Here is a 20,613-nt window from a genome sequence, read left to right as displayed (position 1 = left end):
CTGCAAATTTCACAGATCTGTACAGATCTGCAAGGTTTTAGCTTGCAAAAACCCTCCCTGATTAGTAAATAGGCCTTTTGTCGGGTTGGAGGGAAAATGATTTTTGAAAGAATGTTTCATGAAGGACAGCCCTGGTGGGGTGCTGAAGCTAAGAGCGAGGAAGAGCAAGAAGGAGTCTGATGACAGAAGGGGACTCTGACAAAAATGAACGCAAAAATTCCTCCCGCCGTCATTTCCACTATCATCCAGCCCACAGGCATTTGTCTCACCGCCAGTAAGTTTGTATCATCAAAAAGATTTTAGAATCACCTGGCTAAAAACCCTGGCCTGGTGGTAACTGATTCATACACTTGGTTAGCATGAATTAATCTCATATTTAACAGCACATCGCTCCTGGCACACAGAGGCACTCAAACGCTGTAAATGAATGTTGTTTGTTCTTTGTTTCAGGGTCTATATTTAGGAGAGGAAATCATTCAAATCTGCACCCTAAAACCTGTATCCTTTTTCAGCACTGAAGTTGGGACAACCTGGGACCAAAAGGTCCGGTTTTCCACTTTAAACTGAGGTTTTTTTTTCCCCTCTCTGTGGGGGTCCCTCGAGTCTCTAGGTCCAGCGGGGGAGGGTCCCAGTTTCAGTAACCAATCGCCGCGGAGCCACAGCGCCCCGCCCCTCGTAGCCCCTCCCACCCGCTTAGGTCCCTCCTCCCTCGCACCTGCGCGTCCCCCGCGCTCGGGCTGGTGGGGCCGCTTCCAGTCCGCGCCGGCGGGGAGGGGGCTTGGCCTCACCTCTCGCGAGATCGCCTCCCGTGGCCGCGGCCGCAGCTCCGGGCGGCTGACTGGCGGCGTCTGCGCAGCCGCCATGTTCGGTTGCTATGCTGTGGCCTGGGAGACGGGGTGTGCTTGAGGGAGGAGGAGACGGAGTAGGAGGAGGAGGAGGAAGAGGTGGAGGAGGCGGCGGCGGGAGGGACTGAGCGCCCATTGCACTCTCACACACAAACGCTGCTTAGGATTGCCGCCCGTTCGCTCTCGCCGCGCCGTTCCGCTCCTCCTCCTCGCGGCCCCACATTGTTCCCTCAGGACTCCGGGGTCCCCGGGGCTGGATTCTGGGCCCCGCTCCGGGGCCCCCACCCCCGCGACACCGCTGCGGGGCTGGATTAGCTCATCCCCGCAGGGAGGTGCGGGAGCGCGCGGCAGCCCCGCAGTATGAGGTGGTGCCGGCGGCTCGGGGCCGTGGCGCGGCCGCTGCGGCGCCGGCTGCTGGGCGGACGCTGACGGAGCCCCGGGGGCGGCGCGGCCGGGCCTCCAGGCTTTTCTTCTCCAGCCCGGAGGACGCGGCTGGGACACGAAGGTAAGAGGCTCTGGGTCCCGGCCGCCTCTCGGCCCGGCGTGGCACGCGAGGCTGCTACCTGCGGCCCGCCAGGTGGGGCCGGCCGAAGGCGTGAGACTGATTTCAAGTCAGGGGGGAAGGATGCTTTTTGCCTTACTCCCTTTCTTCGTGGGACCCCTGCTCTCAGCCTCCTGGTGTTTTAGTTGGAATCTCTGTTCTGGGGGAGTCAGGGGAGAAGGGATGGAATAGGTGCGGAGATGGAATGTTCCACGGCCCCTAAACTCTAAGTGAGGTTTTAGAATCTTCAGAGTTTTCCATTGGTGGTAGGATTCCTTTTTTAAAAAAAAAATTGGCTCCTTTGAAAGCTTCCTTCTTGCTACTTGGGCATACTGTCCTACCGTTGAAGTTTTAAGCCTTTTATGATTCTGCCTTTGCATGCTTGTGTTTAGAAACCTGTAGTTGAGCCAAAAGAAAAAGTTGAGGTGTAGCAAAATAGACGTACGGATGCGCTTCCCAGGGTTTCCTTAACATGGAGTAGTTTACAGTGGCACATATATACGCACGGATGGTTCTGGGAAACTTAGAATGGGAGACTTTATGCCTGGGAGGCATTGTACGGTGAACCACAGCGGAGGACAATGTGTATGGGTAGGGTTTTTCAGGCGCTTTTTCTAGGACAGTCTGTGTATCTGCAATATACCAACTGCTGTTAAAATCAGAAATTGGAGTAATATTCGGTTTATGTAACCAAATCTTGGGCCCAGTTGCAACATTACAATTTAACCATGTTTATGGAGAAAAAAAATCAAAACGCCCCAAGTATCCGACTTGTAAAGTATGGTTTGAGTAAAAAGAAGACTGTGGGACTGTTAGGCCAGGGTATTTTTTTATCCTGATTTTTGAACCTTAATCTTTGTTGCCAGAGGGGGGGAAAAATGTTTTTTTAAGGGGGAAGGAGATGGCCTTAAAATAAACGATTGTTCAGAGCCCAAAATGTGCTTAATGGAATAGAGCTAGATAGTACATCAGTTAAATCTTGAATTTGAGAAATTCAACCTATATATATATATTTTTTTAAAGGCTTTTTGTAAGCAAAAGTTTTTCTCTACAGAGCTTCTTTACTAACTCATAGTAGAACACAATCATTTTGTGGATCCCACCATTTTTTGTCAGAATAAATTTATGCTCTAATTACCACAGAAGCTATTTTTATGTCTCTCTCTCTCTCTCTTTCTTTAATGGCACACATATCTTTGTCACCTCTTCTTTGAAACATGTGCATGGTCCCACAATATCATGATCTTGAGTGATTTTTAAGAAGAGACTTATGACCTTATTTTTGTATATGGAAGTGTTTGTGACTTAGCTAGCCTATTTTAAACATTTGGCAAGAGATTTTGAAAACAGGGAGCCATCACTGTTTTGCAGTTTTATTGAGTAGGTTAAAATTAGAAAATCATAGGTTCCTCAAAAGTAGTTATGGATGAAGGTGTGGCTTTCTTATTGCCTGTTTTCCTAGAACCTGCTTAGATTATAGGCTGTGGGTATTGAATTGTTTAAACTTTGTGGTTTTCCCCTGATTTTCTAATTGAATATCTTTTAAAATATCCCTAGTAACTTTGTTACTTTAAATTTGTGACACCCGATTTCTAATTTAGACTAGGCATAAACCAGCATTGATTGAACACACTTACTAAAAATACTTTCTGGGTCAGATGTACTTAGAATGCAGCCTCAGGAAAATTCATTTGAACTATTCTACTGTGACCAATGTACACTTCATTATTACAGAAGGATTTAAAACATTATAGACTCACGATTAGATTTCATCAGTTCAGGCATAGAAACCTAATTTTAATGTATTAATATAAAGTACTTCATGTGGGATAGTAATGAAAACTTTCTACAGTGCCTTCTTTTTTTAAACTTATGTGACTTCCTTAGACTTATTAAACTCTGATTTGTGTATTTGAGATGCTAATATTTTAATTTTGTCTACTAAACATAATTTAAATTGTGTGATAGTATAGTGTGCAATGTTATCTATTTCATATTATGATTTATTCTGAGCTCTTTAAGGGTGGGTGCGTCAGTGGTCATGTTTTTAAGTAAATTATCTTTAAGGAACAAAATAAGAATGACAGATAATTTCAAGGAGACATTCTTACTGTTACTGAGAGGACTCCCCCCCCCTCCCCCCCCCCCGCCATCCCTGGATTAATATAGTCAGTTTTAAACAACAAGGAAGCTTTAAAAATATGTAGAAACCTTGTTTGTGGATGTTTAAAGACATGTTTTAAAGCTGTCCTTTAATTGTTAGTTATTAGAAATGTAAAGTTGGAGACCTCACTAGAAATGGCAAGTCTGTGTGACTTAATGTGGGTAGTATGATTTGTTGCTTCTAAATAAAATTTAGTATTGGCAGAAATTCACTGGTTCCAAGCTGAGTTGAATTTTGTTGTTTTTCTGGGTAATAACATGCATGTTATGAAGTTTTTTATATTCAGTAGTCTAGATTTGTCAAATTAGTTTACTACGTTAAGCTGTGAAGCCTTGAAGATTGGCTTAGTATTCTGGAAATCTTTTTATTGTTTGCCAGAAAAGTACTGTAGGAGGAAGGTTTTATTTCTTCATTTAATATTCGATTAGCACAGATGGTGAGAAGGAGTATAGTGAAGAAGGATTGTAGAATCTTCTCTTAATGTGGAAGTATGGTACCTAGGAGGAATATAATTTATTTCTTTTTCTTTGCGTGATCAGTCAGTACAGTCATATTTAAAATGGAATGGGAAACTAGAGGGGAAATTTATTACATTCTCCTCCATTTCATTAGAGGTGATGTCCCCTACATGCATTCTTCATTATTCCTAAGCAGAAACACTGGAAGAGAGGTGCAAGTAATTGAAGGAATTGAGGGGAATAGAATGAAAATTAGGCACTGTGGATTATCTTGTGGGAAAGATTAATTTGGGTGAGTTATTGCATTATTGTGAGTTATTGTATATCTTAACAAGGAGGTTTTTATAGAGGAATATAAAGGAAAAAGGATCCAGAATGGACGTGTTTATTGTCTGTTACATGCCAGACAACGTAAAGGGGCTTCTCATGTTATCCCACATAAGCATCAAGTATACTTTGTGAGGTAGAAATTATTAATCCTCTATTTCTCCTCCCCTCTTCCAAATCGGAGCATGAATAACTTGTCAAGGATCATACTGCTAGTAACTAGAATTTGACTAGATTTGTCTGATTCTGAAGCTTATTCTTTAGATCATGTTGTCCAGTTAAACTTTTTGCAGTGATGGTAGAATTCTTATTCTGCACTGTCAGATGTGGTAGCCATTAACCATGTGTGGCACATATCGAACACTTAAAAATGTGATTGTTGTGCCCAAGGACCTAAATTTTAAATTGTGTTTAATTTTAATCAGCTTAAATACAAATAATCAGATTTCGCTAGTAACTATAGTATTGGGCAGGACAACTTTAGATCTTGCTACCTAGAAAACCTGAAGTTTTGTTTGGTTTTGATTTGGGAGTTTTTTCCTTTTTTTTTTTTTTGGCCAAGCCTCACTATTCATCTTGTGGGATATTAGTTCCCCTACCAGGGATTGAACCCTTGCCTTCTGCAGTGAAAGCCCAGAGTCCTAACCACTGGAAAGTGAAAGTGAAAGTCGCTCAGTCGTGTCTTACTTATTGGGACCCGTGGACTATACAGTTCTTCTGTGTATTCTTGCCACCTCTGTGATGATGTGATCACTAATCTAGAACCAGACATCTTGGAATGTGAAGTAAAGTGGGCCTTAGAAAGCATCACTACGAGCAAAGCTAGTGGAGGTGATGGAATTCCAGTTGAGCTGTTTCAAATCCTTAAAGATGATGCTGTGAAAGTGCTGCACTTAATATGCCAGCAAATTTGGAAAACTCAGCAGTGGCCACAGGACTGGAAAAGGTCCGTTTTCATTCCAATTCTAAAGAAAGGCAATGCCAAAGAATGCTCAAACTACCGCACAATTGCACTCATCTCACATGCTAGTAAAGTAATGCTCAAAATTCTCCAAGCCAGGCTTCAGCAATACGTGAACTGTGAACTCCCTCATGTCCAAGCTGGTTTTAGAAAAGGCAGAGGAACCAGAGATCAAATTGCCAACATTTGCTGGATCATGGAAAAAGCAGGAGAGTTCCAGAAACACATCTATTTCTGCTTTATTGACTATGCCAAAGCCTTTGACTGTGTGGATCACAATAAACTGTGGAAAATTCTGAAAGAGATGGGAATACCAGACCACCTAACCTGCCTCTTGAGAAACCTGTATGCAGGTAACGAAGCAACAGTTAGAACTGGACATGGAACAACAGACTGGTTCCAAATAGGAAAAGGAGTACGTCAAGGCTGTATATTGTCACCCAGGCTATTAAACTTCTCTGCAGAGTACATCATGAGAAACGCTGGACTGGAAGAAACATAAGCTGGAATCAAGATTGCCGGGAGAAATATCAATCATCTCAGATATGCAGATGACACCACCCTTATGGCAGAAAGTGAAGAGGAGCTAAAAAGCCTCTTGATGAAAGTGAAAGAGGAGAGCGAAAAAGTTGGCCTAAAGCTCAACATTCAGAAAACGAAGATCATGGCATCCGGTCCCATCACTTCATGGGAAATAGATGGGGAAACAGTAGAAACAGTGTCAGACTTTATTTTGGGGGGCTCCAGAATCACTGCAGATAGTGCCTGCAGCCATGAAATTAAAAGACGCTTACTCCTTGGAAGAAAAGCTATGACCAACCTAGATAGCATATTTAAAAGCAGAGACATTACTTTGCCGACTAAGGTCCGTCTAGTCGAGGCTATGGTTTTTCCTGTGGTCACGTATGGATGTGAGAGTTGGACTGTGAAGAAGGCTGAGCGCTGAAGAATTGATGCTTTTGAACTGTGGTGTTGGAGAAGACTCTTGAGAGTCCCTTGGACTGCGAGGAGATCCAACCAGTCCATTCTGAAGGAGATCAGCCCTGGGATTTTTTTGGAAGGAATGATGCTAAAGCTGAAACTCCAGTACTTTGGCCACCTCATGAGAAGAGTTGACTCATTGAAAAAAACTCTGATGCTGGGAGGGATTGGGGGCACGAGGAGAAGGGGACGAGTGAAGATGAGATGGCTGGATGGCATCACGGACTTGATGGACATGAGTCTGAGTGAACTCCGGGAGATGGTGATGAACAGGGAGGCCTGGAGTGCTGCGATTCATGGGGTCGCAAAGAGTCGGACACGAGTGAGCGACTGAACTGAGCTGTGGACTATACATTCCCTGGAATTTTCTAGGCCAGAATAGAGAATACCCACTGGAGTGGGTAGCCCATTCCTTTCTTCAGGGGATCTTCCCAACCCAGGGATTGCACCCAGATCTGCTGCATTGCAGACGGATTCTTTACTGGCTGAGTCACAAGGGAAGCCCAAGAATACTGGAGTGGGTAGGCTATCCCCTCTCCAGGGGATCTTCCTGACCCAGGAATTGAACCAGGGTCTCATGCATTGCAGGCAGACTCTTAACCATCTGAGCTATCAGGGAAGCTCCTAGCCATTGGACCAGCAGGGAATACCCAAAAATCTGAGTTTTGATATTGAATCTGCCACTAGCTTATATATGATGTTAGTTAAGTTACTTAGTTCATGAGCCTCAATTTAATCCCTTGTGAAAATGATGTTATCACTAAAAGATTCCCTTCTTGATCTAAAGTTCTTTGATTCTTATTAAAATGTACTGTAGCATTCCATATTTGCAAGCATTATATCTGAACGAACCCCTTCCCCATATACTCACTCTTTCCCCATATACTCACTTCTTATATAAAAACTTTTGTTTGTTTAGTCAGTTTCTCTTTGGGAAAAGAGTTATGTTTAAAGTACATAAAGGATAATAGATTATTTTATCCTCAGTTGTTTGGCGAAAACACTGTGTAACCAAAGACAGTACTTTACTTTGAAACAAATTTTGAATCTTTAAATATCTTATTTTCAGCATGCCACTTGGTGGTGGTTTAGTTGCTAAGTTGTGTCCAACTCATGGACTCTTGGGACCCCATGGACTGTAGCCTGCCAGGCTTCTCTGTCCATGGGATTCTTCAGACAAGAATACTGGAGTGGGTTGCCATTTCCCTCTCTAGGGGCTCTTCCCAACCCAGGGATCGAACCCAGGTTTCCTGCATTACAGGCAGATTCTTTACCAACTGAGCTACAAGAGAAGCCCAATGCCACTTATAATTTGAGAATATATTACAGTTCTTGTTGCTTGTCAGGTTAATTCCAAACTTTGGAATTAATTTGCTTGACCTTACAGGTTTCCTGCCAACTTCATCTCACTAACCCTGTTTCTCATTTTTGCTTAAAAAGAAAGCATTCTTTTTTCGTCCCCCTGCCCTCGTTTCTTCAGTTTAAACATTCCTGTCTCCAGTCCACAGGGCTTCCCAGGGGGCATTAGTGGTAAAGAACCTGCCTGGTAGAGATGCAGGTTTGATCCCTGGGTTGGGAAGATCCCCTCGAGGTGAGCATGGTAGCCCACTCCAGTATTCTTGCTTGGAGAATTCCCATGGACAGAGGAGCCTGGCAAGCTACAGTCCATAGGGTCGCACAGAGTTGGACACTACTGAAGTGACTTATTAGCATGCATGCACATCTCCAGTCCACAAGTCTTCCACAGAATTCACTGTTTTTTGGAAGAATGCTGCTTAATCCAGTCATGATCAGCTTTTGAATCCTAGTAATGAGTACCCTGGTGTTACTATATGATTATTTAGATATAGTTTCTTGAGTTCTTCCTTCTCCTTAAAAAAAAAAAAAGTTTTATTTATCTTTTTGCTGTACTGGGTCTTTGGTTGCTGTGGGGCCTTTTCTCTAGTTGCGGTGCTCGGGCTTCTTACTGTGGTTTCTTGTTGTGGAGCTTGACTCTGGGGTGCAGAGGCTTCAGGAGCTGTGGCACGTGGGCTCAGTAGTGTGGCTCCCAGGCTTAAGAGCACAGGCTCAATAGTTGTGGTACATGGGCTTAGTTGCTCTGTGGTATGTGGGATCTTCCCGGATCAGGGATCAAACACGAGTTTCCTGCATTGGCAGGCAGATTCTTTACCACTGAGCCACCAAGGAGGCCCCTAGAGTTCTTGCTTATTAAGTTTTTATATGTTACCTACTGTGTGTCCTTAATAAACATGTTAAAAAATGAAAAATAGGGGGTGTTTGTTCTGTATTGCTTTATGAGTTTAGACCGTTTCTCAGCAATTCTGCTTTTAAAAAGTTGCTAATAAAAAATTATAAATACTATAACAACGTTCACCCATATCACTACTCTAAAAGTTATTTTTGTTTCCTTCCAGGCCATTGTCTTATTGTAGTTTTTTATACAGTTGTAGAGATAACAGTTTTGGAGTTTAATATATTGGAAATGTTGCATTGTAGAGGAAGAACAATATAGGGAAAAGGAGACAGACTTTGGAGTGAGGGAGATATAGGTAGGAATCTGGTCTCATAAACCTTGGAAAAACTATGTAACCTCTGTGCTTACTTTCTTGTCTGTGAATTTAGGATAATGGTACTTGCCTTTGAATTGTTGGGAGGATTAGAATAATATATATAAAGCATCCAGCATTAATCTTTAAATAGAAGAGATGATCAGTAAATGGTAACATATTATTTCCCGTTTTCCCATTCCCATCTTCATGAATATAAACAATTGCTTAGACATTCAGGTGATTTATCAATCAGGTGGTTTAGTCTTTTACCTTTTGTTAAATATTTTGGCTGTTCCTAAAGTATCCACTGTTACAATCTGCAGTGAAGATTTTTGTGCTTATAGCTTATTTATAGGTTTGTTTCCTCAGACTAAAACTTAAAACTCTAGGACTAGGATAATGGTTTGAATATCTCTCTCTGCCAAATCTCTTGTAGAACAATGGGTGTTCTTGTTTTGGGAAAAATACAAATTTTATTATAAAATTATACTTTGTTGTTTTAGTTAACGTATTTTGAAAATTTTGGCTTATTGGGAAATGATATAGTGAACATTTATTTGTGTGTAATTAAACAGACATTTGAATGTCTGTTATAGAGATCACTGGTATACCAGTAAATAAGACATGATTCTTGTCCCTGAGCTCAAATTCTAGGGCGGTAACGTATGTCAGCAATTACAATTCAGAGTGACAAGTGTAATAAGATCTGTGGAAAGGAGCGTCTTAAAGGATGAATAGGGATTGATCTCTGGGTAGAGAGAACAGCATGTACAAAAAGGCAAGCATGAGAGGATCCATGCTTTAGAGAAGTGGTCTGTTGGATGGGTGTTGGTGTCTGATTTTATGCGTGAATCCGTGTGCTTATATATGTTTATTGACTGTAGTAGGAGATAAAACCTTGTAGGGGTCCTTGTTTGGGCTGTGAGTGCAATCATATTAAGACCTTTAGAATGGAGCTTCCCAACTGGGCTGCCCTGATGGCTTACTATCGTGCCAGAGAATAAGATAGCTGTCAGTGTATGTGACCAAAGCACATTGGACCCACCAGGTTGGTTTCTTTTGACCTAGAATAATCTCCTTGGCTTGTCCTGGTGTGCTAAAAATTATTTTCTTTGGTGCAAGTTGGGAAAAGCATTGGGGAAAGCACTGTTAGTATTGGAAAGTTTATGGTACCCACACTTCTCCTGGCATTCTCATGTATGCAATCAAAAATGAAACCAATACCAAACCTTAATATAAAAATGAAGGAAGTCCTGTCAAAGTCCTCATCTTTTCTCTCCTCTCCCCTCCTCCTCCCCCCAGGGATTACTAGTTGATTATTTTATGTGTGTATCTGAAATATCTTTTTGGTGCTTCTGCATTGCTAGTGCCCTACAGGAGTCTTTTGTCTGCCTGTTGGGAAATCAACATTTACATTGGGAGCAATTACAGGTATTTAAATAAGGAAAGATAAACCTTGACTTCTAAATAATGATGCAAAGATATAAGGATGGTGCAAAGATGAGGTTAGAAGGAGCAGAGAAACTGGTAGTCCAGGTGAGAGGTGATAAGAGCCAGAAATGAGGAAATAAAGATGAGGGTGTCAGCCTGGAACTGAAAACTGATGAGGCAGTTTCCTGAGAACTGAGAGTCCATTTGGTTGTAGTGGAAGAGGAAGAGTTGATGCTGCTGCTAAGACTTCTCTTTGGGCAACTGGAAAGGGAAGACCAAATAATTTTTATTGAGTACCTATAGTGAACCAGGTGTTTTGCTAGGCACCAAGGTTTGTCATGAGTTCTCACTGAATTTTTAAAATTAATTTATTTTGAAATAATTTCAAACATACAGAAAAATTGCAAAAATAGCACAAAGAGCTCCAGAATCCCCTTCAACCAACTTCCTTTTCCTTGAACTATTCTTGCCTCTTAAAAAAATACTTTTTGTAAGACTTGACTCTTCATAGCACTTTTAGTTTCACAGCAAGATTGAGGGCTTATGACCCATAAGCTCTCTCATCTCTACACATGAACCTCAACCAGTTTTGGACACAGTACTACATATATATTGTGTGTAAACAGAATATAAGCCTGCACATCTTGTACTTGGCTCACTCTAGGGGTTGCAGTGAAGTCTTCTCTTTCAGGTGCCCAGAGAAGGAACCTTGACATTGTCGTCAACCCTTTCCTTCTCTGTTATTGAATTCTCAAATTTCAGTGAAACTACCTAATCATCTTATTTTGGGTCTCTCATTTTCATCTCTACTTATAACCATTTCAGAGGAATGTACCACTTCTCATCTAAATAGACTTTCCTGAACCATCTCAGAGCAAGTTGCAGACGTGATGCCTATCATTCCTAACCTGGGACATGGAGTAGTCTCTACAAACATGGGCAGTCTCTTACAAAACTCCCGAATCAGGAGATCAGCATTGACACAGCAGTACCTTCAAAATTCCAGATGCCTACAACTCAGTATTAAAAAAAAAACCAATCAAAAATTGGGCAAAATACCTACATAGACCTTCTTCTTCAAAGAAGACATACAGATGACTGACAGGCACTTGAAAAGAAGCTCAGCATTACCAATTATTAGGGAAATGTGAATCAAAACAACTGAATACAATGAGATATTACCTTTTACCAGTCAGATGGCCATCATCAAAAGATCTACAAATAATAAATGCTGGAGAGAATGTGGACAAAGAGGATCCCTACAACATTGTGAAAATGTAAATTGGTGTAGCCACTATGGAGAACAGTATGGAGGTTCCTTAAAGGACTGAAAATAGAACTACCATATGATCCAGCAGTCCAACTCCTGGGCATATATTGTGGAGAAAACCGTAATTCGAAAAGATAATCTGCACTTCAGTGTTCATTGCAGCACTATTTACCTGGCCATGGAAGCAGCCTAAATGTCCATTGACTGATGAATGGGAAAAGAAGGTGTGGTACATATATATGATAGGATATTACTCAGCCCATAGCAAAGAAAGAAATTAATGCCATTGGTGGCAATATGGATGGACCTAGAGATGGTCATGCTAAGTAAAGTAAGCCAGACAGAGAAAGACAAATATCATTCAGTATCACCAGGGAAGTACTATGTGTGGTTAGTGTTATCAAAAGGGGAAAGGAGGCAGGGACAGGGATAAATTAGAAGTTACACACTTGTAACACTTGTTGTTCAGTCTTAAGTTGTGTCCTACTTTGCGACCTCATGGACTGTAGCACACCAAGCTCTTCTGTCCTTCACTGTCTCCTGCTGCTGCTGCTAAGTCACTTCAGTCGTGTTCGACTCTGTGCAACCCCACAGACGGCAGCCCACCAGGCTCCCCCGTCCCTGGGATTTTCCAGGCAAGAACACAGCAGTGGGTTGCCATTTCCCTCTCCAAGGCATGAAAGTGAAAGTGAAGTCGCTCAGTCGTGTCCAACTCTTGGCAACCCCATGGACTGCAGCCTACCAGGCTCCTCCGTCCATGGGATTTTCCAGGCAAGAGTACTGGGGTGGGGTCCCATTGCCGCCTTCTTACTGTCTCCTGGATTTTGCTTAAATTCATGTCTCTTGAGACGGTGATGCTATCTAACCATCTCATCCTCTGCCTCCCTCTTCTCTCTTGCCTTCAATCTTACCCAGCATCAGGGTCTTTTCCAGTGAGTTAGCAGCTCATCGCATCAGGTGGCCAAAAGTATTGGAGCCTCAGCTTTAGCATCAGTCCTTCCAGTGAATATTCAGAGTTGATTTCCTTTAGGATGGACTGGTTGGATCTCCTTGCAGTCCAAGGGATTCTCAGGAGTCTTCTCCAGCACCACATTTCTAAAGCATCAACTCTTCTGTGCTCAGTCTTCTCCGTACATGGCTACTGGAAAAACTATAACTTTGACTATATGGACCTTTGTTGGGAAAGTGATGTCTTTGCTTTTTAATACACTGTCTAGGTTTTGCATCTAGGTCGTCTGATGTGAAGAGCTGACTCATTGGAAAAGACCCTGAGCTGGGAAAGATTGAGGGCAGGAGGAGAAAGGGGCGACAGAGGATGAGATGGTTGGATGGCATCACTGACTCAATGGGCATGAGTTTGAGCAAACTCCAGGAGTTAGTGAAGGACAGGGAGGCCTGGCGTTCTGCAGTCCATGGGGTCACAAAGTGTTGGACATGACTTAGAACAATAGCAAGGTTTGTCATAGGTTTCTTTTCAAGGAGCAAGCGTCTTTGAATTCCGTGGCTAGGGTCACTCACTGTCAGCAGTGATTTTGGAGGCCACGAAAATAAAATCTATCACTGCTTCCACTTTTTCCCATTCTATAGGCCATGAAGCAGTGGGACTGGATGACATGATCTTAGTTTTTTTAATGCTGAATTTCATGCCATCTTTTTCATCTCTCCTTTCTTGCCTTCATCAAGAGGCTATTTAGTGGTATCATCTGCATATCTGAGATTATTAATATTTCTTCTGGTAATCTTGATTCCCGCTTGTGATTCATCTTGCCTGGCGTTTCGCATGATAGACTCATAGAAGTTACATAAGCAGAGTGACAATATACAGCCTTGTCATACTTCTTTCCCAGTTTTGAACCAGTCAGTTGTTCTGTGTCTGTTGCTGCTTTATCCACATACAGATTTCTCAGGAGACAGGTAAGATGGTCTTGTATTCCCATCTCTTCAAAAATTTTCCACAGTTTGTTGTAATCCGCACAGTCAAAGGCTTTAGCAGTCAATGAAGCAGAAGTAGATGTTTTTCTCAAATTACCTTTCTTTCTTCATAATCCAATGAATGTTGGCAATTTGATCTCTGGTTCCTGTGCCTGTTCGAAATCCAGCTTGTATACCCAGCTTGTATATCTGGAAGTTCTTGGTTCATGTATTGCTGATGCCAGCTTGAAGGATTTTGAGCACAACCTTGCTACCATGTGGAATGAGTGCAATGATACAGTAGTTTGAACATTCTTTGGCATTGCCCTTTGGGATTGGAATGAAAACTGACCTTTTTCAGTTCTGTGGCCACTGTTGTATTTTCCAAATTTGTTGACGTATTGAGTGTAGCACTTCAGCAGCAGCATCTTTTAGGATTTTAAATGGCTCAGCTGGAATTCCATCACCTCCATTATCTTTGTTCATAGTAATGTTTCCTAAGGCCTACTTGACTTCACACTCAAGGATATCTGGCCCTAGATGAGTGACCACACCATTGTGGTTATCCAGGTTGTTAACACCTTTTTGTATAGTTCTTCTGTGTATTCTTGCCACCTCTTCTTAATTTCTTCTACTTCAGTTAGGTCCTTACCATTTCTGTCTTTTATTGTGTCCATGTTTGCATGAAATGTTCATTTGATATCTCCAGTTTCCTTGAAGAAATCTCTATAGTCTTTCCCATTCTCTTGTTTTCCTCTATAACTTTGCATTATTCATTTAAGAAGGTCCTATCTCTCCTTGCTATTCTCTGAAACTCTGGTGGAGTGGGTTGCCATTCCCTTCTCCAGGGGATCTTCCCCACCCAGGGATTGAACTTGGGTCTCCTGTGTTGCAGTCAGTTCTTTACCGACTGAGCCACTAGAAAAACCCCTTTGTATAAACTACTATGTATAAAGTAGGTAACTAACATGGACCTACTGTATAGCACAGGGAACTATACTCAATAATATGTAATAACATGTAAGTGAAAAGAATCTGAAAAAGAATAAAGGGACTTCCCTGGTGGCTCACAGAGTAAAGAATTGTCCTGCAATGCAGGAGCCCCGGGTTTGATCCCTGGGTCGGGAAGATCCCCTGGAGAAGGAAATGTTTACCCACTTCTGTATTCTTGCCTGGAGAATTCTATGGACAGAGGAGCTTAGCAAGCTACAGTTCATGGGGTCACAAAGAGTCAGACACAACTGAGTGACTAACACACACACACATATATAAAACTGAATCACTGTACTGTACACTTGAAACTTAAACTACATTGTAAATCAGTTATCAGTTCAGTTGCTCAGTTGTGTCTGACTGTTTGTGACCCCATGGACTGCAGCACGCCAGGCTTCCCTGTCCATCATCAACTCTCGGAGCTTGCTCATACTTATGTCCCTTGAGTTGGTGATGCCATCCACCCATTTCATCCTCTGTCGTCCCCTTCTCCAGACTTCAGTCTGTCCCAGCATCAGGGTCTTTTCTGGTGAATCAGTTCTTCTCATCAGGTGGCCAAAGTATTGGAGCTTCAGCTTTAGCAGTGGTTCTTTCAGTGAATATTCAGGACTGATTTCCTTTAGGATTGACTGGTTTGATCTCCTTTCAGTCCAAGGGACTCTCAAGGGTCTTCTCCAACACCACAGCTCAAAAGCATCAATTCTTCGGTGCTCAATGGTCCAACTGTCACCATCCATACATACTACTGGAAAAACCATAGCTTTGACTCTATGGACCTGAGTTGGCAAAGTAATGTCTCTGCTTTTTAATATGTTATCTAGGTTTATTATAGCTTTTCTTGCAAGAAGCAAGCATCTTTTAATTTCATGGCTGCAGTCACCATCTGCAGTGATTTTTGGAGCCCAAGAAAATAAAGGCTGTCATTGTTTCCACTGTTTCCCCATCTATTTTCCATGAAGTGATGGAACTGGATGCCATGATCGTCGTTTTCTGAATGTTGAGTTTTAAGCCAGCTTTTTCACTCTCCTCTTTCACTTTCATCCAGAGGCTCTTTAGTTTCTCTTTGCTTTCTGCCATAAGGGTGATGTCATCTGCATATCTGCTGCTGCTGCTAAGTCGCTTCAGTCATGTCCGACTCTATGTGACCCCATAGACGGCAGCCCACCAGGCTCCCCTGTCCCTGGGATTCTCCAGGCAAGAACACTGGAGTGGGTTGCCATTTCCTTCTCCAGTGCATGAAAGTGAAAAGTGAAAGTGAAGTCGCTCAGTCGTGTCCGACTCTTAGCGACCCCATGGACTGCAGCCCACCAGGGTCCTCCGTCCATGGGATTTTCCAGGCAAGAGTACTGGAGTGGGGTGCCATTGCCTTCTCTGCTGCATATCTGAGGTTATTGATATTTCTCCTGGCAGTCTTGATTCCACCTTATGCTTCATCCAGCCCGGCATTCTGTATGATGTACTCTGCATATAAGTTAAATAAGCAGGGTGACAGTATACACCCTTGATGTACTCCTTTCCCAATTTGGAACCAGTCCATTGTTTCATGTCCAGTTCTAACTGTTGCTTCCTGGCCTGCATACAGATTTCTCAGGAGGCAAGTAAGGTGGTCTGTTATTCCCACCTCTTTAAGAATTTTCTACAGTTTGTTATGATCCACACAAAGGCTTCAGAATAGTCAGTGAGGCAAAAATACATGTTTTTCTGGCATTCTCTTGCTTTTTCTGTGATCCAGCGGATGTTGGAAATTTGATCTCTGGTTCCTCTGCCTTTTCTAAGTCCAGCTTGAACATCATGAAGTTCTTGGTCCACATATTGTTGAAGGCTGGCTTGGAGAATTTTGAGCAGACAGAGCTGGGAAATACATATATATATATATATATATATATATATGCATTTGAATATACATATATGTATTTGTATACACATTTGAATCTCTTTCTTCATCTAACTATGTATATATATTTAAAAGAAGAACTGACTCATTTGAAAAAACCCTGATGCTGGACAGACTGAAGTCTGGAGAAGGGGACGACAGAGGATGAGATGATTGGATGGCATCACTGACTCAATGGACATGAGTTTGAGCAAGCTCCAGGAGTTGGTGATGGACAGGGAGGCCTGGCATGCTGCAGTCCATGGGGTCACAAAGAGTTGGACATGGCTGAGCAACTGAACTGATACTCAAAAGTTCACACTGATAATCCATTTCCAGTCCAACACTCGAGAGTTCTTTCCAGTTGTCCCTTTTTTATATTTTTAAGTCTCGTCTTCAGCAGTGAGAGATTAGCTCCATTATCCTTAGTACACTTACTTATTTGCTCAGCCCCCTTGTAGGTGCCAGTCCCTCTGCCCCAGGTTAGTTGTTTCCTGCCCTCTACCTCAGGCCCGTGGCATGGGGTCCACAGGGCATGCTGTCAAGTCTGAGCTAGGAAGGGAAGGAGAATTCTCATTTAATCTTTTTATTTTCCTTATTTAATCCAAACAAAAATTGTCAGAAAGGTGTTATCCCTAGTTTTAAAGGTGTTAACCCCTAGGATAACAATGATGAAATTCAGAAAGATGTATGACTTTGGATGTATTACCATGTAAATAACAGATACTTTGGATTCAGATGTGCATGATGTTGAAGCATCTTCTTCCTCCTGTACTGACTGCGTAACCTCCAACTTCCTGAAAATTCTTGGGAAATCAAAGTGTCAGAATTTAGTGTTATACAGATGGTAGTTGAAGCAGTGGATGTGACTTGTACTGCTTATGAAGTGTGTGTAAAGTTAGGACAAAGGCCACTGTGAGGGCCCCTCCAGCATCATGTAAAGGATAAGGGCTCTCAGCAAAGAGAGGAGAGTCCAGTTGTGTGGGGGAAGGTGATGGAAGAAGTTAGTGTAAGGTGTCAGATTCTACAGAGAGAGAGATGAAATCCAAAGTGCTTTGAATTTGAGGGAAGGTTGTTATGATCCTGATGACTGGTGACTCAGTGGTAAAGAACCCCCCTCCCAGTGCAGGAGATGCAAGTTTAATCCCTGGGTTGAAAAGAAGGAAATGGAGGAAAGAAGGAAATGGCAATCTACTCTAGTATTCTTGCCTGGGAAATCCCATGGACGCAAGAGCTTATTGTGCTACAATCCATGGGGTTGCAAAATAATTGTACATGACTTAGTGACTAAACAACAGCATATTATGACCTTAGCTAATTGGTTTTCAGGTGTTTAGGCAGACCACCTGTACCAGAATCAAGTGAGCTACTGAATAAAAATATCAATTCTGCAGGTTTCTTTTCAGACTGCATAGAGTTTTTAAAGGGTAGGTGAAGAATGTGGAGGTTACCACCAGGAAACCTGCTTAAATGCTGTGCTGCTGCTGCTGCTACAGTCATTCTAAGGTATAGTAAAGTTTGAGATTCATTGTAGCAGAAGAGTTACAATAGAAGGATGTGATGAGAGTAAATAGAGGAAACTAGACATAGCAGTGAATGTAGACTAGATGACACTAAGAAATTTGGTCATAAGGGGAAGAAGGAAGATCTCTTAGGTCAGAGAGGAATAGGGAACAGAATCAAGAAAAATATCTTATTTTTTGGCTGTGCCACTTGTCTTGCAGGATCTTAGTTCTCCAGTCAGGGATCAAACCCAGGTCCTGGCATTGAAAGCGCCAAATCCTAACCACTGGACGCCGTGGAATTCCTGAAAAAATATCTTTTTTTTTTTTAAGATTACATGCACCTTAATATTTTGGGGGGATTAAGAGAAAGAAACTGTAGTAATTATTTGAAAATAGGTAAGAGAAACTACATAGCAACAGCTGCTATCAAAAAAATGTCCTGAATGAACTTTGGTAGACAACTGAGCCAACTCCCTACACCCATTTCAAATGATTGCCATCTTACAGTGAGTTCTGGAGTTGCTCAGGGGTCATTGTTACTTTTGCTATTAATTAAATATGTGTATTGCCCTCTTGTTAGATAATTGTTAAGTATGGCTACTTCATTCAAATTTGAAAATAATATAAAAAAGCATATAATTAGAAGTCTCAATACTACTCTTATCTCTGTCTCTCCCATCCCTGCTGTCTATAGGTAACCACTTTTGTTTTTGTATATTTTACCAGTATTTATGCAAAGAGAAATAAAAATGTAAATTATTGTTTTCCCCTATCTTTGTATGTAGATGGTAGCCCACTATATTAATGTTTTATATAGTAATTCTTTCATTTAAAACATACCTTGGAGAGCCTTTGACTCAGTATTCAGAGAGCTTCCCACGTTTTTCCTTCCTTATTTAAATACAGTGACATGTTCTATTGTGTGGGTATACTCTTAGGCTAGCTGATCCTAATTATTTAAACTTACACTCTACTCTAGTTTTTTAGATTCTTTTACTTGTGTAACTCATTTACTTTCACCTCAGTATGGACTGGAGCTCCTGTGAGGCAATTTGCATCAGTGACCAGCCTTACTTTCTTTACCTGAAGTCCTCTAATGCCTCCTTGGCCTTCCTTGGTAGCTCAGCTGGTAATGAATCAGCCTGCAGTACAGGAGACCACAGCTCAATTCCTGGCTATGGAAGATCCCCGGGAGAAGGGATCGACTACCCAATCCAGTATTCTTGGGCTTCCCTGGTGGCTCAGATGGTAAAGAATTCATCTGCATTTCGGGAGACCTGGGTTCGGGCGCTGAGTTGGGAAGATCCCCTGGAGGAGGACATGGCAACTCACTCCAGTGTTCTTTCCTGGAGAATCCCCAGGGACAGAGGAGCCTGGAGGGCTCCAGTCCGTGGGATTGCAGAGTTGGACACGAATGAACAGCTAAGCACAGCACAGTGCCCCTTTGGGTAAGCTTTCAGACCTTGTGGCTAAGCAGAAGACTCTTATTTCTGTAGCTTAGATGAAACAACTCAGTAACTTATCTTTTTATAAGAAGAAAAGGATAAAACTAATATTCCTTGAACTCTACCAGATGTTTTAATGTATGAGGTCACATTTCGTTCTCCTACCAACCCTGTGCAATAGGTAGTGTTATCTGCTTTTTATAGATAGAGAAGCTGAGGCTCAAAAAGCTGAGTTGTCTAGACCTTCACAGCTAGAAAATAAAGGATTTAGGTTTTGAAAGTAGGTTAATTTGAGTACTGAACCTGTGTCTTTTCTGCTGCTGTCCTATTTTCTGTCTCCTGTTTTTGAATTCGTGAACTCCAGTATTATAACTGGAGCTCTGTACTGTGCTCTAAGCCTTTTCTTAAGAACCATGAAATAAGACATATTTCCCTAATGTGTGTTTCTGACGGCTGGGGTACCACCTGCTTATCTGCTCTCTACAGCTCGGGCTCCGCTTCCCTGGGTCACTGCCTATTGCCTGGCACTCTAAAATGGATATCATTTTCTTATCGCCTGTCTGGATTGCCTCTCATCACTGTTCAGTTTCTCTTTCTGCCCTCATGGTGCTGTCTTGTAGCCCTATCACCACTTGGCAGGATGATGCTTGGGCACAACTTACGGGTGATTTTTTTGGAAAGGTCATTGTATCTTATCTGGACTTTTATAATAGTCTACTTAAGGTGCATTCCGCCATTGGTGTTGCCCTTTTAATCCATCCTCTTTATTACTACCAGAGTGATCTGACATGCACATCTGACCACTTGATACTTCTGCTCAGAATTTTGTTATTTCCTTTCCATCTGCTTGTAAAGTAAAATCTAAACCCATAGTCAGCCCCTTGTCCACCTATTTAAGCCTCTCTACTGGTGTTACATGGTACTTATAGTGCCTTCAATGTGATATGTGCTCATTAATATAGACTACTGGTGGCTCAGATGGTAAAGAATCTGCCTGCAGTGTGGAGACTGAAGTTTGATCTTTGGGTCGGGAAGATCCCCTGGAGAAGGGAGTGTCCATCCTCTCTAGTATTCTTGCCTGGAGAATTCCATGGACAAAGGAGCTACATAGTCCTGGTGGGCTACATAGTCCATAGGGTTGCAAAGAGTCAGACACAACTGAGTGGCTAACATTTTCACTTTCAGTTTTCACTCTTCAAGTGAATAGAATTTTCCAAGGAGATTAATATTTGGGAAATTTCAGTCTTTAAAATAAGTTGGTATTCTTTTTTTTTTTTTTTTCAGTTTTCAAGATACTTCTTGTGAATTATAAAATATTTCACAAACTTCAAGAATTTCCAAATTGTGTAGTATGCCCAA

General features: G+C 42.0%; 1 protein-coding gene across 3 annotated transcripts in view; it reads left to right on the top strand.

Moving 5' to 3' along the window:
• The window catches only part of PTPN4 (protein tyrosine phosphatase, non-receptor type 4), a 198,154-nt gene continuing 178,400 nt past the window's right edge, over positions 860–20,613 (top strand). For 2 of the 3 annotated variants that reach the window (XM_018061766.1, XM_018061755.1), the window contains exon 1: positions 861–1,350. The gene's annotated coding sequence lies outside the window, so the exon portion shown is untranslated. Of the gene's footprint in view, positions 1,351–20,613 lie in introns of all 3 variants that reach the window. The other variant, XM_018061760.1, reaches the window with a different exon arrangement.

This window comes from Capra hircus, chromosome 2, assembly GCF_001704415.2.
Source record: "Capra hircus breed San Clemente chromosome 2, ASM170441v1, whole genome shotgun sequence".
In the NCBI taxonomy this organism is placed as follows: domain Eukaryota; kingdom Metazoa; phylum Chordata; class Mammalia; order Artiodactyla; family Bovidae; genus Capra; species Capra hircus.
This window is presented reverse-complemented; position numbering and strand designations above follow the sequence as displayed.